This window comes from Ictalurus furcatus, chromosome 16 (genome assembly GCF_023375685.1).
Source record: "Ictalurus furcatus strain D&B chromosome 16, Billie_1.0, whole genome shotgun sequence".
Classification (NCBI taxonomy): Eukaryota; Metazoa; Chordata; class Actinopteri; order Siluriformes; family Ictaluridae; genus Ictalurus; species Ictalurus furcatus.
In genome coordinates, this window is record NC_071270.1 from 23,865,626 (window position 1) to 23,892,393 (window position 26,768).

Here is a 26,768-nt window from a genome sequence, read left to right on the forward strand (position 1 = left end):
CTGGGATTAATTACTGTTTCATTAACTCTGGAATGAACTCTGGGATTAATTACTGTTTTATTAACTCTGGAATGAACTCTGGGATTAATTACTGTTTTATTAACTCTGGAATGAACTCTGGGATTAATTACTGTTTTATTAACTCTTAGATTAATTAATCTTTTATTAACTCTGGGATTAAATACTGTTTCATGGAACTACCAGTACTGGAACTACCAGTTCCTGTTCTGTGCAAGAACTGTAAGTGTTATGGGAAAGAACAGAAATGGCACAGTGGTTAGATCATTTCAGCAAAAATAGTAGAGACTGGGATTGAAGTTGAGGAATGAATATAATGTTAACATTAATTTTTTAATCAGCTAAACATTGACAGCAGATACTGCAAATGGCATGTGACTAAAATCATACACAAAATATAATCATGAAGTGTAAAACAAAGGTATTGACAAAATCTTATGGGTTTAGTTTTGCCAAATCATATCTGACGTAAAACACACTTTGGTTAGCACTTATTAAATAAACAAGGTTTTTACGAGATTGAACATGTAAACTGTTTGACTAGAGAGTCACACTCAGTATTGCAAACTCCATCTTAATACTTCCTGGTCTGCCAAAAAAGTACCAAGTACGTCATAGAAACTGAAACCGACTTTGTTTTGTCTGGTTAATCGTACACCTAAAACACATTCAACATGTTCTTGAAAAACATTCTGAAACACACCTCTCGAACTAAAGTGTAAAATAACTCTTTGTGTCTGCTTCTTGATTCCCACAGATGTGATCTCATGCTAAATACTAACAGACTTACAGTATTTTCTAATCCAGATGCCACCTTTCGTTGCCACCTATCCCATGCTAATCTAATGGTTTTTGTCAGAGCACTATGAGATTTAAAGAGTAGATTTGCAGCATTACGGGAGCATCACCCTTTTTCTTGGCATTACCCCTGACACCATACACCCAACAGCTCGACAGTGTAAAGTTATAATGAGTCTTTATTGGTCACATATACATTACAGCACAGTGAAAAAGAAAATTCCTTTTTTCTTTGCATATCCCAGCATGTTAGGAGGTTTGGGTCGGCAATGATATGGCACCCCTGGAGCAGCCTTGGTCAAGGGCCCAACAATGGCAGCTTGGTGGTACTGGGGCTTGAACCCCCAACCTTCCAATCAGTAACCCAAAGCCAGGCAGTGCTGGGACTTGAACCCCCTACCTTCCGATCAGTAACCCAAAGCCTTAACCATTAATGCACAGTGAAATTCTTTTCTTCACATACCCCAGCATGTCAGGAAGCTGGAGTCAGAGCGCATGGTCAGCCATGATACAGCGCACCTGGACCTAACCCTAACCCTTGCTCAAGGGCCCAACAGTGGCAGCGCTGGGGCTTGAACCCCTGAATCAGAAACCCAGAGCCTGTCAGTGCTGGGGCTTAAACCCCCAACCTTCCAATCAGTAACCCAAAGCCTTAACTGTCAAGCCACCACTGCCCCATGCCACCACTGCCCCACACCACCACTGCCAAACACCACCACTGCCCCACACCACTACTGCCCCAAGCCACCACTGCTACAAGCCACCACTGCCCCACACCACCATTGCCCCAAGCCACCACTGCCCCAAGCCACCACTGCCCCACACCACTACTGCCCCAAGCCACCACTGCCACAAGCCACCACTGCCCCACACCACCACTGCCCCAAGCCACCACTGCCCAACCCCACCACTGCCCCAAGCCACCACTGCCCCACACCACCACTGCCCCAAGCCACCACTGCCCAACCCCACCACTGCCCCAAGCCACCACTGCCCCACACCACCACTGCCCCAAGCCACCACTGCCCCAAGCCACCAAAGTTATTATCGCCTTCATCTCTCTGCTGGCCCACAGAACGATCCTATTCGTGGAAACTTCTCCTGTTATCCACCAGGTTCATCTCACAGAGAAAACATTTGCGTGCGCCTTCGCACGTATCAAACTTACACTTGAATGCTCTGTATGCTACGTTCTACACAAACACAATTTAACCAAGCCCACCACTACCACTACGCTATTCGAGTGAGACTGAAATGCACAAAATAATTTTTTACCGGATAAATTCTTTAGGCTGCTAAGAATACAGAGCCTTTCCACGTTTTGGAAATTCCCGCAGACTTTTTCTTGAACTCCTCCTCTTCATTATTCCCATCTTCCGCCTCCTCCATGTTCCTATTATTTATCCCTCCTGCTCCTGTTCTCCCTTGTTCTCTTGCTCCTGTTCTCATCCCCTTCCTTTTCCTCCTCATTTTCCTTCTTTCTCATATTGTCCTCCTCCTTTTCCACCTTACTCCTCATTATCTTGCTTTTTGTGTGTGTGTGTGTGTGTGTTTTGCAAGAAAAAGAGGAGACCTATCATGAATCTAATGATAAGTCATGAAAATCTTTACGCCTGAGGGCTAAAAAAGAGATTACATTATTTATTAAATATTGATCTCATCCAAGGTTATACGACGTAAGTAAGGACTAAAGCACTTAGAGGCATGCTGTTAAAGGAAAATAATCAATGACCCAAAGCAAAGCTACTATTACCACCCTGAGGATAATTTTTCACTAGCAGCATGTCATGAGGTATTTCTTATACCACAGCAGTTTCCCAACGATTATAGTTTATTATTTTTTATTAAAGAATGCCACATCATACTTTTTTTTATTATCCATTTATGGTTACATTTAATGTTGTGGCCTTTGTTCTGAATTGTGATATAGCAGCCTCACTTTTTTTCTCTCTTGTAGTGAATAAGAAAAAAATAATTCAGCTTGTCATGTTACAGAGAAACCGGAAAGACTCTCAGATCTTAGATGTTATCTCTGATTGTTACAAAACACTGACACTGGAGACTCCTTCCAAAAATGCTAACTAGGCCTCTCCTCGTAGAACAAAAGTGCTTGATTTCAAATGATCAAGAATTTGAAGGTACTGCCAACGGATCCTTACAGTCCTTATAGTCTAGCCCGCGTGGCGGCCATCTTGGCAACGCTCCCTCTCTGTCTTACACAGTTTGCATCACTTTTGATAGTTTCTATTTTATTTACCAATCACAGATGTTGCAGTGAGACAGGAACTGTATAGTTCTCCTTTAAGAGCCTTCCGGAACTCTGTATCTCCTTAAAAGGTTGCGGAAATCCTCTGGAGATGCGCCCATACCGTCTGCACAAAATTTGGCCGGGAAAGTGCGGCATATGGACGATGCTGGTGTGAAATATTCTTTACAAGTGGCCACACGCTGAGCTAGCGACTTGCCGAGCCTCCACTTGAGACCGATATTGGATTTGAGAAGGTAAGCCAGGTGAAAAAGGAAGCATTTCCGTTTGTTTGTTTCGTTTTTAAAAGTCGCGGATCATTACGTGTTTCATTATAGGTTTAACACCGAACTGCGTTTTTCCTCCAAGCGCCGATTCTCAGTTTAAGTGAAGTGGAGGTCGGTGTATAAAACAGTATTGGGACACGGGTAATATGTGTGCAATACTCACACACACACACACACACACACACACACACACACACACACATATCTGAATAGAGTAATTCATAACAATGTCAGTTGTATTTGTACCTAGGGCATTTTTTAAAAAAAGCTTGTAAACGTCTTTCTTTCCTTTCTTTACCTCCTCTTGCTCCTCCCACCTTTTCATCCTCCACTTCTGTATTCCCACCTTCCTCCTTCTCGTCTTCCTCATCCCATTCCCCCTCTCTCTTCACATCCTCTCTTTTTCCTTCTTGTGCTCTTCTAGCAACTCCACCCCACGCTCCATCTATTCTCTCCTGCGCCTTTTCCCTCTCCTTTATCATCTATCTTTTCCCCTCTACCACTAACTCCCGCTATCCCCCCCCGACAAACTCCTCTTCTGTTCACTTGCTCCACTCATCTTCCTCCTTCTCATATTCCTCCTCTTCTTTTTCTTCAAACTACGCCTCCTTCTGTCGCTCCTCCTTCCATCTCATTAGTTCCTCATTATCTTGCTCTTTTTTCTCCTCCTCTTCCTCCTTCCTCTCATCCTTCTCCATCTTGTTCCCACCCCCACTTTTTGTCTTTCTCATACTCCTTCTTTACTCTCTTGCTCTTCTTCTCGTCCAATTCTTTCCCTCCTCTTCATATTTCTCCTCCTCTTTTTTAATTTTCCTTCTTACTTTGCCTCCTCCTATGCCTCCTACTCCTTCCGTCTCATTTACTCCTCCATATCTCCTCTTCCCCTCCTCTTACTTTTTCTCCTTGTCTTCTTTCTCTCCCACTCTATCCTCCTTCGACCTCCTCTTTCCTGTTCACCCTTTTATTATTCTTTCTACTTTCTTTCTTCTTCCAATCTTCTTCGTTCTCCCCTTTCTTAACCTTCTCTTCTTCCTACTACTCATCTTCCTTCTTATACTCCTGTTCTCCCTTGTTCTCTCGCTCCTCCTCTCATCCCGTTCCTTTTCCAGCTCCTAGTATTTCTCCTCCTCATTTTCTTCCACCTCCTTGTTCTTTTTTTTTCTTGTTCTCATTCTTTTCCTCCCCTACTCCTCCTCCTCTTCCTCCTCTCACATTTCCTTCTGGTCTCCATTCTCTCCTCTGCATGCTCTTTCTTATGCACCATTTGGTTCTTATTTCTACTCCTCCCCTTTTTCTCCGCATCTTCCTTCTCCTCCTCCTCCTCAGCCATCTTCCTATTTCTTATCCTTCTCTTCCTCTGCTCCTGTTCTCCCTTGTTCGCTTTCTCCTCTTCCCCGTTCCTTTTCCTCATCGTTCTCGTATTTCTCCTTCTTTCTCCACCTCCTCGTTTTCCTCTTTCTCATACTTTTCCTATTTTTTCCCCCCACCTTACTCCTGCTTATTTTTTTTGTCCTCTTCTCCTCCTCCCGCTCACACTTCTCCTCCTCTGCCTACCCTTTTTCTCCTCACTCTCTCCAATTTCTTCTTACTTTCCTCATCACGCTCCTTCCTTCCCATTTACCTCCCTCTTCTTTATCGTGCTACTTTCTCTTCCTCAACTTTCTCCACCTCGTCTTCCTCTTTCGCGACTCCCCACCACCCGCCCGCCCCCCCCCCCCCACACACACACCTCCTCGTCTTTCTCCTTCCTTTTCAGGATATATTGTGTTATTTATTACTCGCAGACAGGAGTATTGCCTGGAAAGGAAGTGGCACTTCATACGCACAAGCAGTTGGCACAGAAACGGAATACTCCCCTCCCCTCCACCACTCACCCTCCCTTTTTCCTTTTTTCCTCCCTCCCTCGCTCTCTCCCGCCCTCTCTTCTCTCTCTCTCTCACTCTATTTCTATGACATGCTCTTTCAGCCATCAATGAAATCACAACCGAGGAACAGCAGGACTGTCCTACATCTGTAAACACTGCCATCTTGCTCTCTCTCTCTCTCTCTCTCTCTCTCTCACACACACACACCATACACAACCTTCCATCTTCCCTCCCCTTCCATTTCAGCCCGTTTTTAATCTCTTCTATCTTTCTTCCAATCCCTCTCTTTTTCTGTTTTTTCTCATTCTTTAATCCTGTACATTTTCCCCTTCTTCTCCTTCCTATCCTTGCATGACTCCTCCCTCAGTTTGCACGCCCTTTCTCAAACACACACACACACACACACACAGCTCATGCGTGCGCACACACACGCCCTCCTCCCCCCATCGCTGCAGTGTCTCTTAACTGCCTGTGAGCTAACAAGAGAGGAAACGGCACACGGACCGTAACAGGAAGGGGGACAGAAAAAAGACGGAGAGCGAGAGTGCTTCATCAGTGTGTGTGTGTGTGTGAGTGTGTGTGTGAAGGGGAGAGAGAGGGAGTGTGAGATACACACAGATGTGAGGATGTTGGAGATTCGCAGGAAGGCTCGCATACTCCCTGTCTGTCTCTGAAGGATCATCTGCGGTGATACTGAATGGACAAACGGTGAGACAGCTCTTATTTTCTTCTTCTACACACACACACACACACACACACACTCATCACCTCTGCAAGGTTCAGTGGCTTTTTGCGTTTTGATTGGTGGAGCTACGGACCTCGGCTCAGCATCTATGGAAGGAGGATGCTGTTTTTCCTCCATGGCGAAGGAGGTGATGTTGAGCGATGGTTGTTAGAGGAGTCCTTCACCCCTCCCTCGCTCCCTCTCTCCCTCACTTTCGTCCTCCCGGGCCTGGATTAGACACTCAGCAAAGATCAAAGCTTTTTGTATTGCATATGTCTATCCAATCCTATCATGGAGTGAGCGAGAGAGAGAGACACACAGAGAGAGAGAGGATTCATGCACTCCCATCAGCACACCTTTCTGATTCTCTCTCTCTCTCTCTCTCTCTCTCTGTGTGTGTGTTCAGACAGTACAACTCATTAATAACATCTTCCTGTAACTAAAATGAACAGAATCTTTAATTGGCCAGTTTGAGGGTGGAGGACTAGTCATCTACTGCGAGTTATCTCTCTCTCTCTCTCTCTCTCTCTCTCTCTGCGCGCGCACCTGCATGAGGACGCGTTAGGGAAATAGAGACGCCAGAGGGGCGGAGGTCTGTGCATTTGTGAGAGAGGGAGAGAAAGAGAGAGAGAACGAAAGAGGAGGAAAAAAGTATCAAAGTATCAAAGTATCAAAAAATCCCTAAATGAATAAACCGAAATATCCTGATCGTCCGAAATATTCTGAAGTAACGCTGAGAAACACAACAGAATAAAAATATCTGTTTTACGGTTGCGTTCTCTGCTGAAGACTTGCAGCTTGATCTTGTTAGAAACGAGCACTGATTCGAATAAAAGAAGAGATGACGGCGTAAGGAAAGGTACACGCCTTTTCCAACCCCGACCCTAATCCTAACCTTAACCTCTGTAACTTTACACACGAACCGAACCTTTACGGGAGCATGCGAATGACTGCGAATGAATTGTATTTATTCATCTCCCATTTCTCGTTGTGATATTATAATAAAAATACAGTACAATAAGCATATCAGTTACATTTATTTAACAAAATATCCAGCTTACAATTGTATTGTACTACTGCGGGGTCTTTCCGCTTACTGCAAGCACTTACAGTAATTTTTCAGAAGAAAAAAAAAAAGATCTGCCAGTAGTAGTAGAACATTTAAATAAATAATGATAAATAATGATATGTTTCATCATAAACTCGGTAAGAAATTTAGATGAATTCGACTTGACATTTTCACAATATGGAGTATGGAGTCTTATTATAAAATATAAGATAATTCAATCTGTTTTTAAAATGCCTTTTCTTATTTATTTATCAACAGAGCTTACTCTATTGGCAGATCATATTAAATGCTTGAATTTAGAGAGAGAAAAAAATCTACTTCTATTTCAAGCTTGATATTAGTAAAAATATATATATCTCTATATAAATAGAAATAGGTTTAATAATATGGTATTTGGTGTATTGTAATCTAATCATTGGAACGACGACATCGATTTGACCATTCAAGATATTTTCCCTTTTTATGACGTCGTTATTTGGAGTGTGTGTGCTGTTTTGAATCTGAATTGAGCTTGAATTCAATTTGGCAGAGTTTTAGGAGTGTGCTGTCAGTGTGGAAATGCTTCACGTAACATTTGGATGATTGTGACGCGTAAATACGAAGGCTTGGTAGAAAAGAGTGGGTTATTATTTATTTATTTATTTTGTAGCTAGCAAACGTGTGGACTTTACAAAAGTAATGCCTTTAACAGAGCATCTAGTCCAAATTCTGGCTTGCTGAGCTGAATCTAAATCCACCGCTCGGATTCAGAAGGTCGGCCAAGACGAGACGAAGCACAATAACACTGACAAAACATAGACACAGTTTCTCTCTCTCTTTCAGTCTCTCCCTCTCTCAGTCTCTCACATACACTCACACTCACACCCATAGACATGACTTGCACCCAAATGCTGCCCTCGTCTCCCTGAAAGCCGTCGCTGTCAGTCGAACAGATGAAGAGATGTTGAGCGACTGCTCCACTCCATTATCAGCTACATCACATGACAGCTGGGTAACATTAGCCTAAATGGATGTTTTGATACTCTCCAGCATTATCACAGCTTTGCATGGCTTTCATACAGCAAACTGAGCAGAAGGCACGCCGATAATCATCGATCCACCGTGTCCTTTTTTTTTTTAAAAAAAAAAAAAAAAAACATAACTGCATGAAACATTTGATTAAAACCCTTAAAAAGGATTCAAATGTCAATAGTTTATTACTCACCCATATATTAACTAGCAGGAGTTTTACTACCTCACGCAAGCATAGTCTGAGATAAGATAAGCTTTTTCTGTAATTAAGTCTGAAATCTAGCTGCATTGCTAGCTATAATAACATAATATAAATATCGAATCACACAATATCGTATTATCTCGGAGATAAAAACACATTTGTGTGGAATATTGTAGTATGGAGTATAAAAATCAATGGATTAGCCACATGACTAACATGTCTTGTTTACAGTCTTAAAGCTAGTCGCACTGCTAGCTATAATAATAATAATAATAATAATAATAATAATAATATAACATTAAACACAATATGATCTCAGTGATAAAAGCATATTCGGATTAGCCACATGACTAACACATGAGCTGTTTATTGGAATCTTAACGCTAGCTACATTTCTAGCTATAATAGTTCCTAAAAACTTTATACACAATATGATCTTGATGATAAAACCACACTTTTTGTGAAATATTCAACTGGACTTTTATTTATTTATTCATTTTATTTAAATGCCGCAGATTAGCAATATGCCATACGCTTGCTGTTTGGTGGCGTCTTGCATGAATATGAACCAGCTAGCAAGGAGATTACTACAAAATACTCTGCCGCTAATTTCCACAGCTCTGTATTTGATTATGGTTTTAATACAATAAACTGGGTGGAAGACATGACGATAATTATTGATTATGCACTTCACTCCCTTAAAAGGGAGTCAAATATATTAACTAGCGAGAGTTTTACTTCCCCAAACCTCCACTCAGAGGAAATGAGATCTGACATGTCCTGAGCTTTTATTGTGATTAAGTCAGAAAGCTAACTGCATTGTTGCTATGATAGACCCTTTTCACATGACGTCACACAACATCCGTTCTTACTCAAAGCGGTGTACGGTTTCTTCCGCCAGCATAGTGGAACGCTATGTAGTTTACCCGGACCTTTCTACATCTGCCAGAAATACGTCTAGATGATGTACAGCGGCTTCTAAACTTGATCAAGGCTACAAATTCTTAATTAAGCAGTACCTCTTTGATTATGAAGGTAAGCCTTTTTGCATTGTCCAGCCCTGCTTACGTTAGCGAAGGAGTTAGGATAACGGTAGTTGTTAGCGTTCTCTTCTGCAAATAGAAAGTCCTTATTCTTGATTAATTTACTGTATTACAGACCGCAAACTCTTGTTGCAATCGTGTTTCCATATTACTGATGTTAGCGATAGATAAAAGTCAGTAACGTATTCATGGTTAATGGTGTGCGCTGCTGTCACAGGTCCACGAGGAAAACTGAGGAGGCTCATCACCTTCAGGTTTATTTATTTTTACTTTATTCATTAACGTTATCAAAAGAATCAAAATATAAGAACCCGTAAATACGTAAACGTTATATAGTTCTAAACGTTACCTTTCATGTTGTTAGTTAGCACGTTCCTGCGTTTTCCTGAAGTATCCAGCGTGCGAAAGGTAAAACGGAAGTACGTATACGCTGCTTTGCGGACAGACGGAGGTTTTCTGACGTCATTGTGAAAAGGGACTACAGCTGGCAAAAACATCACACAATATACAATATGATCTTAAAACTGTGTGAAATATTTAGCTGGACAATTTCTTAAAGGAAGCAGTTTAGCAACATAACTTGCACTTGATTTCTGGCCATGTCTTAACTTAGCCTAATATTAACTAGCTAGCAAGTAGATAGCATTATTTGCTTGCTAACTATCTGGCTAATACTACAAACTTCTCTACAGCATTTTCACAGTTTAATGTGGCTTAGTCGTTGTTGTTGTTGTTGTTTTTAAATAGACGTAATATTTGATTAAAACCCTCAAAATAGTTTAACACATCCATGTATTAACTAGCTAGAGTTTTACTTCCACAAATGTTTTCTCAGAGGAGATGGGATTTGAGATGGCCTGAGCTTTTCCTGTAATTAAGTCTGAAAACTAGCCATATTGCTAGGTATAATAGCTGTCCAAAACATTGCTGAATTTGGGTGAAATATTTAACTGGACATTTAAAAAAAAAAAAAGAAAAGAAAAAAAAAAGGCAGATTAGAAACATGACTGACTTTTGCCGTCTTGGCAAAAGATTAACTAGCTAGTTTGCATATAGCATTATCTGTTTGCTAGCTAGCTAAAAACAAGTATAAAGCATTATCTGTTTGCTAGCTAGCTAGAAACAAGTATAAAGCATTATCTGTTTGTTAGCTAGCTAAAAACAAGTATAAAGCTTTATCTGTTTGTTAGCTAGCTAAAAACATTTATAAAAGAATTATCTGTTTGCTAGCTAGCTAGAAACAAGTATAAAGCATGATCTGTTTGTTAGCTAGCTAAAAACATTTATAAAGAATTATCTGTTTGCTAGCTAGCTAGAAACAAGTATAAAGCTTTATCTGTTTGTTAGCTAGCTAGAAACAAGTATAAAGCATGATCTGTTTGTTAGCTAGCTAAAAACATTTATAAAGAATTATCTGTTTGCTAGCTAGCTAGAAACAAGTATAAAGCTTTATCTGTTTGTTAGCTAGCTAAAAACAAGTGTAAAGCTTTATCTCTTTGCTAGCTAGCTAAAAACAAGTATAAAGCATTATCTGTTTGTTAGCTAGCTAAAGACAAGTGTAAAGTATTATCTGTTTGCTAGCTAATTATAAAATTTATACTGAAAGCTTTTTTTTTTTCTGGTAAATGTCATACGGAAGCCATTTTCCTGACTAAAAATGAGGTCTTTGGAGAAAGATTTGTAGCGAGCAATTCAAGGAATACATTTGGACACTAAATAAAATGAATAATTAGCTCAATCTTCCCAAATCACTTCTGTTCCCCATTTTCCATGGTGGTCACATGGTGATAAAGTATTGATGGCTGCTTACTGAGCACTGTTTTTTCTAAATATGTTCAGTATTATATTTTATTACAATAGATGAAGTAACTCACATTAATAAATCATCCTGAAAAAGCACGGAAATAAAAACTGTTTAGTTTTACTATAGGCTAGATGTTGTTACTCTGTGTTACTAATAAGCAGTTTTCTTTATGTTATGCTTCAGTATTATGAACACGGGGATTACTTTTTTCTCCACTAAAATACTGAGAAATCAATATAAATTGATTTGAAATGTGAAGCCCAAATGACTCAAACTCTGGGTGCGTCTCAATCAGCTCCCTAAGTGGTGAATCACTATATGGTGTACACGAGTTTGAGCACTTGGTAAGCACGCTGAATCACTACACATTGGGACACGGATGACACAATTTGAGGCGACATGACTACGTACTCGCGATAAACTGGCATTTACCAGCAACAGTCAGGACCGATATCTTTCCGACATTATATGTCATATAAATTTGTTAGCTTAATCACACGCGTTTCTGTCACGGGACGTCAAGCAGGATCGAAGGCTAGCTAGTGTTTTTAAAAAAAAAAAAAAAATCATTAAACACATAAAAGTCGTTCGAATCAAACAAACCGTATATAGAACGTCAAATAAAGTTATAAATCGCTAACGTAAGTAATCATTTGAGAGCCACGACAACGATAACAGGGTCGAAGAAATCGACGAAGTCGGCCGAGAGTTCGTCCCCCGTTTTTTTCGAGCTGAGCGGCTTCAGAAAATATGACGGAATTTCCAGTAAGGGAACATAGTAAGCGTCGATGCGCAATGGTTTTTGCGGTGCACTGTGGGATTTTTTTAGGGAGCGAACGTTCCAGTGCACTGGAAGGATTTTGCGATTGAGACGGCCCTTAAAATGGCCGACTCTCTGATCAGCGCCCTGACTACCGAACTAGGGAGCTGATTGAGACGCACCCCCGGTCCTTTCTACCGTACAGTACCATCCATACTTCGCGCTGATCTCGCCTAACTTAAATAATTAGCAGTATAAGCTTATTACATTGCGTAAGGGCTTGAACTAAGAAATATACACAGATGGCAGTTACATTAACCTGATACCAATACCAATATAGTGCAAAAGCACTTTGTTTCAACCGGAATGACTTGTGTTGATTCTTTCATTTAGTGGCGATCTTATTACAGCACACGGGGTCACGTGATGACACTTCAAGATTCCAAGATTCAATAACTTTATTAACATAAGCACAAGCTTATATCTGTGAGTTTGTACGTCGTCACAGATGCTGCAGTAGAAAAATGGTAAAAAAATAAAACTATGAAAACAATCACAGATGAAGACGACAGATGGGCTTAGTAGCCTGCAGTGAAAGTAAGAGTCTGGTGATAAGTGGCTCTTTTTGGCTTTATCTTGCAAAAACATTAATTACCTGCATTTGGTAACAGAACAAGTGGTCCACGAACCAAAGCTGCCAAAGTAAGTCGTGGTTGTGTGTTTGAGCCTTTGTCACTTATCGCTGCTCTCTAATGCAGAGCACAAACAAGAGCGTGTGGAGATAGGCGTGACCCTTTCTTTTCATGTGAAGTCATACTCTGTAATTGCAGCCATTTTGACGAGCAAATATTTTGTTAAGAAGACCGAGTTCCATTTACACTCGTAATCCATTGTTCTAATACACCTCACTACATACTGTAGAATACATCATCAACGAGCAGCAAGGCAACGGATCCTCTGTGTCATCCTGCCTCGTAGCTATATTAGCTAGCTAGCTACCATATAATGGCAGATTTTTTTTTTTTCTCCTGCTTCATATGTATCACCATTATTTCCTTTTTTTTCCCCCCTGTTACATCCGAACCCTGACCGCAGGCCATAGAATAAGATTCTCATTCCTATTCGACTCTAATACAAAAGCATGTCACGTCACCCCGATCTGACCCCAGACTAATTACACATTCTGACTCATGTTGTTAAGTAAATAATAAACAACAGTGGGTCACTAGCTCTTGACTTTTATGTACAATTGTTAGAGGGATTTTTCAAGGTCTCAGAAGGGTACTTTCAATTCAATTAAGTTTTATTCGTATAGCGCTTTTTACGATCGGCATCATCACAAAGCAGCTTTACAGAAATATATATACGTTTCCAATCTAAATGTTTAAATTGGTAAATTTGTCCCTAATGAGCAAGCCAGAGGCGAGGCGACGGCGACGGTGGAGACGAAAAACTCCCTGAAATGATACGAGGAAGAAACCTTGAGAGGTACCAGACTCAAAAGGGAACCCGTCCTCATCTGGGTAACTTCGGGTCACATTTCTCTCAAGCACCCTTCTCAATGTACACGTGTGGGTTCGCAAAAAAGTGGTCGTTAAAGCGATGCTATCCGTTACGGCGTAGTCTGGAGACGGAGGAAGTTTTGTGCGCTTCAGCATATTTGTGGAAATGAATAGTCTCCATGCGACTCAGTAAAGGGAAAGTTTCTTGCAGAGGGAAATGTCAACATTTACACAAATTATATCAGGGCCAGTGCTCGAGTGGCTCTAATTGTTTCTGGCTCAACAATGGTGCCTGTTTTGGCCAAACACCTTATCAGGGTTCTAAAGAAACCTGGAACAGCCAACTATTAACAAAAAAGCCTTTGTCAGCCAAGTTTCTACAGTGATTCATAAGGCTGGTGTGTTCGAGACACTTTTTTTTAACTTATCCACAGGAACGGTTCAGCTAAAAATAAAACGTATACAACGTTCCTACCTAAGTGTAATCGATCAGCTAAGACGTATTTGGTGTCCGAAATTTGCTTAGTTAGTTTTGCGCTGCACTCTTTCAAGGGTTATTTAAGGGTTCGGTGGATAATTGAGGGCTCTTAGCCGTCGTATGCTTCTACTTTGATCTCTTTCTGTTAGGGAAACGCTAAAATGTGATAAGACTGTTCATAAGACGAGCTAAAATGTGAGATTATGACGGTTTTAGGTTGCTGGTATCGCATTGGTTTATCAGTTTTCTTGCTAAAGATCCTACATCCACTAGCTAAAGTTTGAAAAGGCAGTGGTGTAGTGCTGTTAATTCTTCAAAGAACACTAAAAATACAACATTCTGGAAAGTTCATACGTCATGGAGGTCAGCCAACAGACAGAGACCTGGAGATCTGTGGAGCTGATGTATGCAAATGGTTAGGTGTAATCAAGCAACCTGTTCCAGTGAGCTAGAACATAATCTCACACACGAGAAGTAAACACACCGTACCATTAGATTGGACAGAATCCAAAAAGGTCTCATGGCAGAGAATTAAAAGGAAGCTGTGGGTTTGGATTACAGTCCTCCAGGAGAGTAACGTTAAAGTAGGCCGATGTTAATGTAATGTGGAAGAAAATTGGCTAAAACGGTAACGTGTGGTCCGGGCTGTAAAAGTCGGCAATACGATATCAATCACATCAACATCGACAGAGTTTTTACCACTCAAGCAATCAGGGGTTTGGTTTTAGTACTGGGATTATTATCTAATCTTTGGGCTTTGCTTAGATAGTTATTTGAAAGCTATTTTTGAAATGCTGAGCCTTACTTAAGACATGAGTGTCAGTTATCAGTACTTTACAGTAGTCGTCCTTTAGTTCTTGAAATTTTCATCGATCGTTTTCAAACGCTTTTACTTCAGCGATCGCAGTTCATGTTCAGATTGAAGAGTTGGCTACTTAAGTCAGACGTACGTGTGGAAAGTTGCTCGTATTCGGTGCTGGGTTACGCAGGCACTTATGTTGATTTTCTGGGCTCTTCGTGTAGATGATTAACATTTCTATGCTGTGATTTTGAGGTGAAGCTTCTGAAAGGAGATTTTTCTCTATATTTCTTTTGACACACTTTTAAGCACGAAAAAAAAAATCAGCTGGAAGAAAGTGCGGACTGATGAAGCAGAGCACATTTTCTTTTCTTTGCGATGTAGCAAAAGCAATAAGAAGTTATATTTTGAGAAGGAGTCTCCAGTGCCAGCACTTAGAGCTAAAGCTGTAATTTTGCACAGGAAGGCCATGAAGATAGACGCCTTTGTGGTTTCTCTGGGTTTATTTTGTATTATTTACTTCAAGTGTCACGATTTAGAGGCGGAGACTGTGCAGATATACTTTTAATAATAATCAAAGGAAACACAAAAGAAGCGATAAACACGTGGCGAAAACACTAAGGCGAAGAATTAACATGATACAAGGACCAGAACAGAAACAACAGCGAAGTGAGACAATTAAAGTGAGAAAACGTGCGGTGCAAACTGTGGTTTTATATATATATATATATATATATATATATATATATATATATATATACATACAGAGAGAGAGAGAGAGAGAGAGAGCTTTCCTGATTTGAAGGAGGTGGCAGGACTAAGAGGTGCAAACTGAGGACCTCAGCTAGCAATAACTGCTTATAAAGACTGTTGATCCAGGAACATGTCCTGCTTGAAGAAATCAAGTTCACCATGCGGACTATACATTGGTTTTCTGAGGCTGGTAGCGGTTTAGAAACTGATCCCTGGCTGTCCTCTAAAACGATCCAAACAAAATGCTGTATTTAACCACACGCTTGTTGATTTCCCTTCACATATCGGAAATCACACAAGTGACCACTTGTAGGATGGAGGACAAGGGTGTAGTCGTGTGTGGATTGTTTCAACAGCCTTCAACAATAAAAAAAATAATAAACGTATCTGAAGCGATGAATTTTCTGCCTACGAGGTCTTGCAAACATGATGTTCAGAAAACATTTGTTTTCTATTGTTATGTGTTCACATTTCTCTTTCGTGAAGTTCAAAAGACAAACAAACAAACAAACAAACTTCTCTGTCCTGAAGACGTTCCTGTTTTGGAAAACTTAAAGCTCTACTTCTGACTGTTACAATGAGCTGACACTGGAGACTCCTTCCATAAGTATTTAGAACTTGTTTACATGGACAGCAGTAATATATTTATTGACCTTATTCTGAATAAGACAATATTCTGATTAAGGTGTTTACATGAGTCGCTTTTAGAATATTCCTTTCATGTTCCTGTTTTACATGTTATAGAACATAGTGCGATTAACGTCACACGTCATTACGTTCCCACGCCACGCCGTCCGACGTCCCTCCAGAATTTCACGTATCGACGTACAGTACAGTCCGTCTTCGTTATGGTACCGTATACAGTTTTAATTTTACGAAAGCTTCAAGTGCAGTTAATTATTTGTCATGCTGTAATAGACGACTGCTTGAAGCTGTGGGCTGCGTCCCAAACCGCGTACTTACAAACTCCCACACGACGTTAATAGTGTGATTAAGGTGTTTACATGTCTGTAACACACGTCGATAATGCGACTAAAACAGGAATACTCCACACGTCTTCATTCGATTTGTGTTTACTTCGAGTATGACTTTAGTCGGATTAATGTCATCAATAATCGCTGTTTACATGCTGGTTTTTTAATCAGAGTATCGTCTTAATCTGGTTAATATCGGAGTATTGTTGTCCATGTAAACGTACTGATTGTGTCAACGTTCGTTTTTAGCTCTGAACAAGCTGTTGCTCTACGCTCAGATGGACTCATTTGGCAACATAAAACTCAATTTAAACATCGCAAATAAAATATTTAAGAATATTTGTCATATGATTGCTCTTGTTTGTACTCATTCGGCCATTTTTGTTGCTTTGAAAAGAAAATGGCCACCCTTTCTGCGCAGGTTCTTCTCCCGAAGTCTACCGATGTTGACTTGATCCCCCAACCCCCAACGAATCATCTTCTAAGCGTCACTCCAGCTCCTAAAATACTGAAACCGCACTCGAGATGGTGACCATCCCCTTAGAGGAAACGTTAAGGGGCTGCGAATGAGAACGCTTTAAAAACAGTAATGAAGTGTAGAGACGGTGAAGCGCTCTAGCCGATCTTCAAACGGTATAAATTATTAAAACCCATTCACCTTCATCTCCGTCACTGGACCGGCGTGTCTTGATTGCTTCGTTGTGAAATCGCTGAGCAAAAGTGAATTACCTCAGAAAAAAAAATGATCCAGTCAAACTACAGTTGGACTGAAGTCTGATCTGAAGTGGCAATTCATCTTCCAGTGTCCAGCTTGAAGACCTTCGTGTTTTGAATGATAAAGGCAGTTATGGTTTAATTATGGATTAATACTACAGTCTAGGGCTTGAGTCTGACAGATCGGGTTCATATTCATGGGTATCTGTAGGAACGATTTAGGAAATAAACACGGTGCGTGCATAGGGATGTAAACAGGCCTTTTCTTGTGACGTCATTCATAGAATCATATTAACCAGGTTAGCATGTATCCATTCCATCCACTTCCTCTACCGCTTATCCTGCAGGGTCATGGGAAACCTGGAGCCTTTCCCAGGGGGCACGGGCACAAGCGGGGGTACACCATGGACAGGGCACCAATGCATCACAAGGCACAATCACATACACATTCACACACCCATACTCTCATACACTACGGACACTATGGACACGTCGATCAGTCTACCATGCATGTCTTTGGACCGAGCAAGGAAACCGGAGTACTCGGAGGAAACCCTCACAGCATGGTGAGAACGTGCAAACTCCGCACACACAGGGCGGCGGCCGGGAATCGAACCCCCGACCTTGGAGGTCTGAGGCGAACGTGCTAAGTTAAAAACATAACATGCAATGCGTTTAACAAATTGAGAAGACACAAGTGACATTATCTGACTGTTGAAGCAAATCTACACGCATCATTAGCTTAAGAGCTGAAAAGAACTCCAAACAGTCCTCACACGTTTTTTTAAAAATAAATATTTCATCATATTCATCAGCTGTGTGCAGATATTCACAGCTCTGATATCAATATTAATATATATATATAAAAAAGTGATAGTTCTGTTCCTGATATTAATCCATGACCTACTTTATTGGCTGTATTGCACATCAAAATGCGTACGCTGAATATCCTTTTCTTACAACATCAGGAATATTCTCTCGATACTTGCATCATTTGTTCATTCTGCCTGCATGGTTTATTTATAGTAATACATTTTTTTTTTTAGTCCCAGGAACTTTCCCGTACTGCATTCAGCCACGGGCTCTCTCTCACGTTCCCACTCTCTTCCATCATTCATTTCAATTCCTACTTTCCCCTTGTTACCCTCTTTCACCTAATGATACGAAGATGCTAGAAATAATGATCCTAACCGAGCTACCTGACATTACCGGAACGCGATCTCTCAATCAGACATTCAGGAAGTCGTTCCCATCGCCATAGCAACCGGTGATGTGAAATATGATGGCCAGTACAGATATCAAATAATTGCACTTTAGTAATACGGTGGAAAACAGAAGCGGATATAAATAACGTCCGTAATTTTCTATTTGCTCTTACGCGAGGTTACGTGGGTTTTTCATTTTTGACATTTTTATGAAATTTAAAAGAGCAACCTGGAGATTTTATGACGACCGGTTGACCGTAAAGCACAGCAGACCTGCACCTCTCCACAGACGTACATATTTAGTAATGTGTATTTTTAAGTAAGTGCAAATGTAGCTAAGTAGCTCTGTGCAAATGTTAACTAATGAATATACTTATACTAAAATGATGAGTATATTGTATTATTGCGTGTTATTTTCTAATAATATGCTGCTGTGAGCTGCAGGAAGTCACAGATGCCGTCGTTCTGTATAAAATTGTATTATATATCATATCATATTTGCATTTGTCGAGTTGAAGCTCTCTTTTAAACCTTAGCTCAGATTTATAGGAAATTGTTTTAGTCTTGCCTTCTTCTCATGTCCAACTACTGTGAGAGCCAAACCCTGAGCAAGTGTGTGTGTGTGTGTGTGTGTGTGTGTGTGTGAGACAGAGTGAGGACCATCCTCCCTTCCCAGAAACTCAATAGAGACAGTCATAGACACTGAGAATCTTTGTGTTCCTTAGCACAGCTTCATGCATGGTCATATGACTGAGGAGGGTGCGGAGGGGGTGGAAGGTTTTGTGTGTGTGTGTGTGTGTGTGTGTGTGTGTGACAGCTCGTTTGGGAGTAGCTTGTTTCTTCTTAGCCGTCTCTCCTGCCTCAGTGAAGTCTCAGTGAAGGAGGTGTGGCATCTGTAATGTATCTTATAACGTGTAACTATTAAAGCTAATTTTACGCTGGGAGATTTCAGCAGGGTTTTAAGATCATTACTCGTCACACTGTACTAGATGATCCCGATAAAATATCGTCTGAATCCTGTAACCGACTGTGGGATAACGCGTGTCCTCCGTGTGTCCTCCTCATTGTGGACGAGGATCGTTTTCACACTTAGCATCAGTCTCTATGGACTCATAGAGTCATATTGAGAAGCATAAACATGGTGTCACATCGTGTCTAAACTTAAAGTTGTCCAAAATTTTCAACGTCTAATGTTGTCAGAGTGAGATGTTTGTGTGGAATCTTCTCTCTAACATGATGAACACGCGGCCCCTTTTTTGTGACTTGTGAATCCCGTTAGCGCTTCTCCTGCTCTAACACACCTCAACGCAATGATTAGCTTTATAAACTGAGCTACTATCAGGGAAATAATAAAGCTTTTTGCAGAATATCCAGCTGCCTAAATGAGTAAGGTGCTTGTGTTGTTATAAATCACTGATAATAAACACATGCACTACAGTACGCATTGATCACAGATTCGCACTGGTTACCATAAATAGACAGAAGCGCTGTATGAAGGCTGTAGGTGAGAGCTGAAACATCTGCCCCTTTCTTCTGCCTGAGATCATGTGCTGTTTTTCCCTAACACTGTCACGCGGCGATGGCGTCTAGAGCGAGTAATGAAATCGCACCCCCGTCCGAGTGCAACGTTAAGTGTTAGAGCAGAAATGAACGGGGCTCTTCCCCACTGCTGCGACTGCCCAATACCTGATTGTGTGTTATTAGGCTGTGGATTAGGTGGTAGAGCGGGTTGTCCACTAATCATAGGGTTGGCGGTTTGATTCCCAGCCCACATGACTCCACATGCCGAAGTGTCCTTGGGTAAGACACTGAACCCCAAGTTGCTCCCGATGGCAAGTTAGCGCCTTGCATGGCAACTCTGCTACCATTGGTGTTTGAGTGTGTGTGTGAATGGGTGAATGAGACACAGTGTAAAGCGCTTTGGATAAAAGCGCTACATAAATGCAGCATTTAGCATTTACCATTTAGTCTGAATAGGAACAGTACATTACATGGTATTTCCAAAAATCACAGAAAATCACAATCTCCCAGTCCACCAATTACCAAAAGTTCCAAGATTGGAAGTGCGCCTTTCAAATCATCCGCTAGTTCAGCTGTTTCAGCGGTTTTTAAATACCTACTCAAGATTGGGACCAACAGGAACTAACGGAAATGAGAATGATAATAATAATGATAACGATAATGAGTCTTTATTTTTATTTATCACATATATTACATTTATATGTATTACAGCAGAGTGAATTTCACATCTACAGAGTGAATTTATTACAGCAGCGAGAAATTCTTTTTTTCGCATACCCCAGCTGGGGTCAGAACACAGGGTCAGCCATGATACAGTGCCCCTGGAGCAGAGAGGGTTAAGGGCCTTGCTCAAGGGCCACAGCGCTTGGGCTTGAACCCCTGAATCAGTAATCCAGAGCCTGGCATCGCCTGGCAGCGCTGGGGCTTGAACCCCTGAATCAGTAACCTAGAGCCTGGCAGCGCTGGGGCTTGAACCCCTGAATCAGTAACCCAGAGCCTGGCATCGCCTGGCAGCGCTGGGGCTTGAACCCCGAATCAGTAACCTAGAGCCTGGCAGCGCTGGGGCTTGAACCCCTGAATCAGTAACCTAGAGCCTGGCAGCGCTGGGGCTTGAACCCCTGAATCAGTAACCTAGAGCCTGGCAGCGCTGGGGCTTGAACCCCTGAATCAGTAACCTAGAGCCTGGCAGCGCCTGGCAGCGCTGGGGCTTGAACCCCTGAATCAGTAACCTAGAGCCTGGCAGCGCCTGGCAGCGCTGGGGCTTGAACCCCTGAATCAGTAACCTAGAGCCTGGCAGCGCTGGGGCTTGAACCCCTGAATCAGTAACCTAGAGCCTGGCAGCGCTGGGGCTTGAACCCCTGAATCAGTAACCTAGAGCCTGGCAGCGCTGGGGCTTGAACCCCTGAATCAGTAACCTAGAGCCTGGCAGCGCCTGGCAGCGCTGGGGCTTGAACCCCTGAATCAGTAACCTAGAGCCTGGCAGCGCTGGGGCTTGAACCCCTGAATCAGTAACCTAGAGCCTGGCAGCGCCTGGCAGCGCTGGGGCTTGAACCCCTGAATCAGTAACCTAGAGCCTGGCAGCGCTGGGGCTTGAACCCCTGAATCAGTAACCTAGAGCCTGGCAGCGCTGGGGCTTGAACCCCTGAATCAGTAACCTAGAGCCTGGCAGCGCTGGGGCTTGAACCCCTGAATCAGTAACCTAGAGCCTGGCAGCGCCTGGCAGCGCTGGGGCTTGAACCCCTGAATCAGTAACCTAGAGCCTGGCAGCGCTGGGGCTTGAACCCCTGAATCAGTAACCTAGAGCCTGGCAGCGCTGGGGCTTGAACCCCTGAATCAGTAACCTAGAGCCTGGCAGCGCTGGGGCTTGAACCCCTGAATCAGTAACCTAGAGCCTGGCAGCGCTGGGGCGTGAACCCCTGAATCAGTAACCCAGAGCCTGGCAGCCTTAGGGCTTGAACCCCCGACCTTCCGATCAGTAATCCAAAGCCTTAACCACCAAGCCACCACTACCCCAGGCTAGAAGTACCAACATACCAACACCAAAAAAATCTGTGTCACTGGTGCAAGAGCAACATCATATTATTTTTAAACCTGAAGATCAATTCCTTAAAATTTGTTCCAGCACAAACCAGGCAATGTTTTTCCAATGTTCAGCGGTCTAATTTTGGTCCAATTGTTCCCACTGTAGCATCAGATTCCTGTTCATGGTTGACAGGACTGGAACCCATTCAAAGTTCAAAAATGTGCTGTGCATTCTGAGATGCTTTTCTGCTCACCACGGTTATAATTGAGTTACTGTAACCTCCCTGTCAGTTTGAACCATTCTGGCATCTGATCTCACTCATCAAGAAGGCGTTTCCGCCCACAGAACTGCCGCTCGCTGGATGTTTTTTGTTTTTCGCACCATTCTGTGTAAACTCAAGACACTTTTGTACATAAATTTCCCAGAGGATCGGCAGTCTCCTTAATACTCAAACCAGCCTATCTGGCACCAACAACCATGCCGCCTTCAAAATCACTGAGAGCATATTATTTTCTCCATTTCGATGCTCGATGTGAACATTAACTGAAGCTCTTGACCTGTAACTGCATGGTTTTATGCATTGCGCAGCTGCCACGTGAATATTACAATATTAGAAGCCTTTTGATCACTACAAAGCATTTTATGGGTTTATTATTTAGCAGATACAGTCAGATACTGATTTTGAATTAGGACTCAGAACATTTGAAACATTTTTTGCAGTCTACATTTATATACTCACACACACAAAGTCACGCAACTGTCATGGCACATCCATGTGACCGAACGTGATGCACTCAATCGCCAGACTCCTCACTATCACCGGTATATGAGGGCCAAAAGTGTCTCTCGCTTTAACTTGCTATGACAAAATAAGCTGACTGTGTAGCTGTTCAGTGCCGATACGCTCTACATTAACGTGTTCACACCAATGCACTGAACACTGACTCTCATTGTTCTGCAGGATTGCCGGACCAGGGGGCGTTCAGTGAAACGTCCAGGGTCAAGACTGAGCCCTGAGGACATAAAGTCTTGGACAAATGTGATTGTTTGGGGGTTTTGGTCATTTGATGCTCTCATGATCCATCCAAATATTTGGATGGAGAGGGAGATGGAGATGTAGATGTGTCTACTTGATAATGAGATACTGGGCAATACTGGCGTAACTTAAGCGTATTGCAGTGACTGAAACTAGACACTGGAAACACTTGTCGATAAGCCAGATTTAGAAGAAAGAAGAACAAAGCCTTTATTCATCGCATATGTATACATCGCATTCAAATTGTCCAGTTTGAACATGACATGGGCAAACAATGTGTCTATTACACTAAAAAAACGAAGCACACACAAACTATTCAAAAAGATCTCATTATGGCAAAAAAAAAAATAAAATAAAACATTTATGCAATTTTTCAAATAATGCAATTGAACATCCAAGAGATGCTAGGTGAGGTGTATGACGTGATGTTTTTAGTGTTTCCCTAAAGTTTCCAGGCCAGTGTAATGGATGTCTATGCCACCTAACAGGCATGTATTTATGGAAAATAAAATTGGTGAGACAGTCCTCTGGAACAAGTCTTGGAAATACTTGATCCAAAAATGCACAATACGAAAGACACACAGAGGATATAAAAAATGCAAACTAATCAAGAACTAACATAGAACAGGTGAACACAATCAGGTAACAAACCAATAACAGGACTAGAACATAAACCAAAGCAAACACAAACACATGGTGCAAAGTGGGGAAACCAACACAGTCCTCATCTAACAGAAGACACCAAACACATCTGGGGGTAGTTTGTTTAATTTAATTTGAGTCAATTTGATTTGCTGCCAAACTATTCCTTTAATCTAAAGAGATGTTAACATGGGAGTCTCACGTATTCACCGTGGAACAGCTCAAATCCTGGAGAAGTTTGCAGCAACGGCACTAATCTCAGAACAGCGGCTGAGAGATGACTCATATGAAGCTCTATTTGGGTGTATTTCAACACCGAAACAGGAAAGACTCCACCTAACAGCCGCACGGCTCCGATCATCCTCAGACTTTCACACCACCAGTGAGCTCACGGCTGAGATAAGAACATTACGTGGATGACTTTATGGAATTAACGCTAATCCCGAATGACTTCATCCTGATAATGATAATCTGGAGCCTTGTCTCCTCACGCGACTTACTCTCTACTTGTGTTTGGCGCCATTTTCTGTGAACACTCTGCTCTTAAGCTCTGCTCTATGATTTAAGCGTCTTTACATGCAGGGAAGGAGCTTCTGGAGAACCTCGACCGTTTCTCTCTGGCTCTTTTCTGACCACAGAGGCCTGGTGTGTTATATATAAGATTACTCTCTGCACTCACATTAAACAGAGGCTTGGAGTTGCTTCAGCTGCAGTTGGAACTTGAGACCAGGCTTAATAACTGGCTGTTTTTCAAGTCTGGGCGCTCGGCTTGCACCACCGTCTGCAACTCTCTGCGCTGGGATACAGTGCGCCAGTCTAGGCGCTGATATACGAGTAAATAAAGTGCGCCATTAGATGATCAAATCCACAAGTCTATAGTGGGACTTTTTTTGTTGAAAAAGTCGACCCCAACAAGTCCACCTGTCCGCAGTTAAAGAGTATGGTGTGTATATACTATAGTATGATACATTTCATGTCATTTACTGTTTGTCCAGATCGCGGTGTGCATATTAATATATTAATATAACTCCATTAGGGCGACGGCAGGATTATCTTGCATAATGGAACAGCATGAGTAGCAGGAGCGGGGCTGTCTGTCTGAAACCTGCAATCTTCCTCTTGTTCCTGATGCAAATGAGCTCCAGTGCAACACCAGTGACTCACAACAGCAGAAAGAGGATACTGACATCCCAAGACAGAAACGTTTCTCCTGTCTGCTTTACTAGAACTAAGCGAAAGAAAAACAACACAAACGGCAAAGCAAAGCAACGATCATATTACATTTGCATTGTGAAATGGACGTTAAACGGAGTCAGATTTAATGGTTCAAAATGAAGCAGGGTTTCTAATAACGGTTCTTAAACGACTTCCCAGAACCTAATCTACAGCGTTCTTCCCTCTTGCCCGAAAATCTTCTTGTTTAGCTAAGAGATGTCTGAGGTTTGCTTCTTTGGTTGGTGTAATGAGGCTAACGTCGCTAGGAAGGGAAGTCTACACTGATCAGCCATAACATTAAAACGACCTGTCTAATATTGCGTAGGTCTTTACTGCCTCTTTACTGCCTCAACTTCTGCCTCATCCAGTTCCTCAGCGATGTCATGCAGATTTGATGATGTGGCTTAGCGCACACTGGGACTTCTGTCATCTATAAGCATCGCAAAAACATCATTATGTAGCTGAAAACTGTAACGTTATGGAGACGGACATCTTTTATGAACCGTCTGTACTTCAACTTGTAGCTTAAATTTATAAATATAGACTCTCCATGCTATTTTACAATCTCATTTACTTTCAAATAAGATTACAGACAGGGCTGCCTCTTGGTTGCTTCTCTAATTAGTGCCCTTTTAACCTTTCACTGACTTTCGGTGGACTGTATTCTTTATGTTACTGCGTTCCCTACACTGCTATGGTTTTTAAACTGACATCACGTGACAGTTTAAGTGCCAACAGAACTAATTTAGGGGGGGTTTTTTTCCACCAAAGGGGGTGAATACTTATGCATTCAGACATTACATTCCAATTACATTATCTAATCTGGAACATCTTGGTCATTATAGACTTGCTCAGATATAATATACGGTGTGATGTGTTTTTATTTTCTCCTCCACAACTCACCAGTTGTTGATCAGAAAAGGGAAGGCAGAGTCGGCGGGGTTTCTATGGTGTTTAGTCGTCACATGACACGCTTAGTTTCCATGGTACTTTTACTTCCCTGATTTGCTGTTTAACATGATCTTTCTCTTCTGGCACTTGGTGTCATTTCGAGCTTGCTAAAAAATAAATAAAAAAAGTAGAAGTAACGTTTACTGCATACTAAACTGGGGGCGTGGCTTTTGAACTCGATTTGCATATGCATTTGCATAACTTTAAACTGAATTGTTTTCAATGTTCCCTGCTTTGTCTCAGCTTTAAGCCTTAAGGCTGTTCTGTTGTGAAAGGTTTTGAAAGATCAAGTTTTCTTGGTTGTCCCTCTGACGTGTTTCTCAGTTGTGTGCTTATGTGCGTTTATGTTTCAAATTTCAAGTTGTGTATAAAACGTGCATAAAATTGTATAGTGAAATGCTTGTCGTGAGGTTCGGGTACTCTTCAGCTGTGCAGTACAGAAAAACCAACAACAACGGATATACTGTACATCAGAAGATAAAGGGTAGAGGAGAGAGGAAAGAGGAGGAACGAGATTATTTACAAATACAATATATATACGAAATATGCAGAATATATTAGTATGTATGGTAGGTATGCTTATAGATAGTATGTAAGTAAAGTGCGGATGTGTGTGTGTGTGTGTGTGTGTGTGTGTGTGCATATCAGTGGAGTAATCATCATGCGTTCTTCCAGTTCAGGCGTTATGAAGTCTGATGTAAGTGAATTTACAGTACATACCCATTTGAGTGCAACTGTTAAAGAGATTAATGGCCATTAAGTGGTAAGGATCACTCTTAGATGACGTGTGCTTTTTTTCTTTTTTCTTTTTTTTTAGTGTTGCACCTTATGTAGTTCATCTGAGCTCTCTTGCATAAAGCAGAAAAGAAAAGTCAAATCTTCTTAAAACAAAGAGACACAAGTTTGAAGTACTTGTTTTATTTGTGCAAGTTGAGTAAAATTTACCGCTAGTTAAATTTACGTGCATATTTATGAGAATCATCCTTGGTGCCATGGAAACGTTATCCTACGTAATCCTCGACTGCATGAATTATTACGTTTACATTTTTTTTTAAATACTTTTTTTTAATGGATTTTTAATACTTGAATTAGTTCAAGTAATAAAATTTTTTTTATTTTTATTTTTTAA

At 41.5% G+C, this 26,768-nt stretch overlaps 1 protein-coding gene across 1 annotated transcript in view; it reads left to right on the forward strand.

Annotated features, from left to right (window-relative positions):
* Positions 1-3,935: 3,935 nt before the first annotated feature.
* The window catches only part of gnaz (guanine nucleotide binding protein (G protein), alpha z polypeptide), a 56,517-nt gene continuing 33,684 nt past the window's right edge, over positions 3,936-26,768 (forward strand). The window contains exon 1 of the mRNA XM_053644825.1: positions 3,936-5,921. The gene's annotated coding sequence lies outside the window, so the exon portion shown is untranslated. The remainder of the gene's footprint in view (positions 5,922-26,768) is intronic.